At 52.4% G+C, this 3,641-nt stretch overlaps 1 long non-coding RNA gene across 1 annotated transcript in view; it reads right to left on the reverse strand.

Annotated features, from left to right (window-relative positions):
• Positions 1–3,641, reverse strand: part of LOC107401723 (uncharacterized) — a 58,123-nt gene that overhangs the window by 54,032 nt on the left and 450 nt on the right. The window lies entirely within an intron of this gene.

Below are 3,641 nucleotides of genomic sequence, written 5' to 3' on the forward strand. Positions count from 1 at the left end.
TTTCATTTGAGAGTGTCAGAAAACAAAACTGATAAATATATGCCTGCCTGGAGCAAAGGAAGCCCACTGTGACAAAGGACAACCTCCAGGGACAGGAGACAGCCTGAGTGCGATGGGTGGGACATCTGGGACATTGAGTTCCACCCTGCAGCTCTGGAGGCTGAGACAAAGGAAGTGACAGACAGGTTACTGCTGAGGTAGCAAGGACGATTCCACAGCCTTCCTTGTTGTCTGTGGTTGGGCTACCATCTTTCATGTTTAATGATAGTTTCCTGCCCTCAGAGCCACGCCCCAGGCCTCATGGGGTGCCTCCCCCTCCCATTGTATCCTCTTTTATCACTCTTAAGCAGCACAATAAAACCTCTTACAAGTTCCACCTAGGTCCACTTAGTTTGGAATATAAGCTGGCTTCTGCCTATCCTCTCTATCCCTTCCTCCCTCGAGACAGGTTCTGATGGATAGCAGCCACTCAAAGACGGCTCAACAGCACCTGCCGCCTGGCCCTCCACATTGACTGAGCCTCAGCCCGCTAAGTGACTCCTTCATGATACCATCTTTGGTTGGAAAAACACAGTTCCAATTTTAAAAGCAGGGTGTTTTTGTTTGTATTTCCTTTTATAATAACTGGACAAAAGTGGGCATGGTACATACCTACAATCCCAGCAGTCTGGAAGCTTAGGTAGGAGGATGGTGAGTTCCAGGCCAGCATGGACTACACAGACTAACGTAAACCAAACAAACAAACAACAATGGAGCAAAATGTGTGTTACCAACCAATTGGAATACAGACACTTGATATACCCAATCCACAAATCCCATGAGCAGACACTGGGGACCCATCCATTTGTGAGCACATCAGTCTATTTATGGACAGCTACAGAAATATGCATTATAAGGGGCTGGAGAGATGGTTCAGCAGATAAGAGCACTGGCTGCTCCTCCAGAGGACCCAGGTTCAATTCCCAGTGCCCACATGGTGGATCACAACTGTAACTCCAGGATCCAACACCCTCATACACACATACATGCAGGCAAAACACCAATGCACATAAAAGAAAAATAGATAAGTCATTAGAAATATGCATTATTGTGTAAGTAATTGTCAAAGCTAGAAAGCGATCTTGAGGAAAGATGTACTCTAAGAATCCTAAGATTATGTTTTATTTTACTAGACCTTGATACTGTATGCAAAACAAAATCCCAGGTAAATAAGGCAAAACTCAGGCCAGTAGGATGCTCAGCAGGTAAAGGACCTCGCTGCCAAGGCTGACGACCTGAGTTCAACCCCACAAACACAAGTGGCAGAAGGAGAAAGACTCCCAGAAGCTGTCCTCTGATTTCCACATGGGCCATGCTGCACACACACACCAAATAACTAACATGGGTTTGACATATGGTCCAGATCTGATTCTACACCCAAAGGAGTTCCTTTAAGAATCTGCGTCAGGAGGTTGGAGAGATGGCTCAGCAGTAAAGAGTGCTGACTGCTTTTCCAGAGGACCCTGGTTCAATTCCCAGCACCCACATGGCAGCTCACAGTTGTCTATAACTCCAAGATCTGACACCCTCACCACAGACATACACACAGGTAGAATACCAATGCACAGGCTCACAACTCCCAGAAGACAGGGGAAAGTGCAACACCTCCTTTTTTTTTTTTTTTTTTTTTTTTTTGGCAAAAGCTGACAAAGTACACTTGTCATTTTGCAAAATGAGACTCTCTTTCCCAAGCTAGATCTTAAAAGGATGCACTCAGATTAAGATGGATGGGATGCAAAACAAAATCCACTTCTCAGTGAACAAAGCTTGAAACAGAACAGGCTACCATTTTGCCTAAGCAACTAAGTAATAACATAACTATTAAAATATATTCTTGCCTCATCGATTATGAACTTGAGACAGATTCCGTCTCATATTTCCCATTCATTAGTCACTGCTCAGTGAATCGAAACATCGCAGTTTTCTATCTAGATTGGAACATTTCCCAACATCCTTCATCATGTTCACAAGGAGTGTTTGTTGTCTGAAGAGATGGCTATGTGGTGTGTTAACACAGGTTAACAATTTCCCTTTGTCAATTGTCTGTTTTCTAATTACTTGCTTTTTACTACTAAACGTTGCAACATTAGGCATGTGGCCTGATGGCGTGTTTATAATCCCAGCAGCTGGGAGGCTGATGCAGGAGGATGGTGCCTTCTAGGCCAGTCTCCACTACACAGTAATTTAAATCTCTACTATGTAGCCTCCTTAAGGAAAAACATACATATGGAACAAATATATATGGGCTGGAAAATACTTCAGTAAGTATCCGTGAACACTGTCCATTCGTTAATGTCTCAGTGTAATAAAAAAAAGAAAACCTATATTTAACCACAGCATTGTACCATTTGAAAGAGACTTCCGTAGTGTATTTTTTTTCCGATAAATAAAATTTCTTTCACCGTGTCCCCAGCCTGCTAACTCATGTTTAATAGTTACAGACGCCAGGGCCCCTCGATCCTCCCCTGCTCGGTCTCCGGGCAGCCATCCCTATTAAAGGATAGCGGTGTATGTAACTAGCTGCACCCTTGTTTTCGGGTTTTTAATGAGGAGCTGAGCTCCGCAGGCACCCAATAAACACTAATTGGAGGAACTCAGGCAACCGCGGAAGCAGCCCCAGGGCAGACTGCCAGCCAACACTCGCGCCCAGGGTACTTGGTCCCCACTCGCGAGCGTGTCAGACGAAGCAACAGCTTTGGTAGCCGCGTCTCCAGCATCCGCTCAGCCAGAACCTGCGCAGCTGCATTTGCTCCAGGCCACACCCACCCGCGCGAAGCCACGCCCAGCGGGCCCAGGCGTGGACCACCACCAGGCCGGGCTCTAACCCCAGACCCCACCCCTGAGCTCCAGGCGTGGCTTTCAGGTGCCAATCACAGAGAGGCGGGATCTTGGCCCTCCCAGGCAAGGTTTTCGTTCGGGGTTGGCCTCCGGTGTCCGTGTCAGCCAGGCTTCAGGGGAGCGGGGTGTCAGGCGCGGCCGCCTGGGGGTGTCAATCACAGCCGAGCCTCGCTGAGGTGTAGCCCCTTCCTCACCTACACCCCCGGCGCCCGCATCAGCCGCGGCCTCCCTAAGCCTCGATCACCTCCCGGCCCCGCCCAACCCCTGGCCGGCTCGGGTACCACCAACCTCAGCACCAGCAGCAGCCTAAGGCGGCGTTCCCGGCCGGCCAGGCCCCGCCCCGGAGCGCAGGCTCCGCCCACTCCCGGCGGGCTCCAGAGGCAGTGGGTCTGTCCAGGCGCAGGCCCCGCCCCGGAGCGCAGGCTCCGCCCACTCCCGGCGGGCTCCAGAGGCAGCGGGCCTGTCCAGGCGCAGGCCCCGCCCCGGAGCGCAGGCTCCGCCCACTCCCGGCGGGCTCCAGAGGCAGCGGGCCTGTCCAGGCGCAGGCCCCGCCCCGGAGCGCAGGCTCCGCCCACTCCCGGCGGGCTCCAGAGGCAGCGGGCTCCTCCAGGCGCAGGCCCCGCCCCGGAGCCCAGGCCCCGCCCCCCGCGGGCGCCAGCCTCAGCACCAGGCGCCAGAGGCAACGGTCTCCGGCCGGCCCCGCCGCGTCCAGGCGCAGGCCCCGCCCCCGCCGCCCGGGCCCCGCCCTCAGTGCTCGCCGCGCT

This window comes from Peromyscus maniculatus, chromosome 17, assembly GCF_049852395.1.
Source record: "Peromyscus maniculatus bairdii isolate BWxNUB_F1_BW_parent chromosome 17, HU_Pman_BW_mat_3.1, whole genome shotgun sequence".
NCBI classification, from domain to species: domain Eukaryota; kingdom Metazoa; phylum Chordata; class Mammalia; order Rodentia; family Cricetidae; genus Peromyscus; species Peromyscus maniculatus.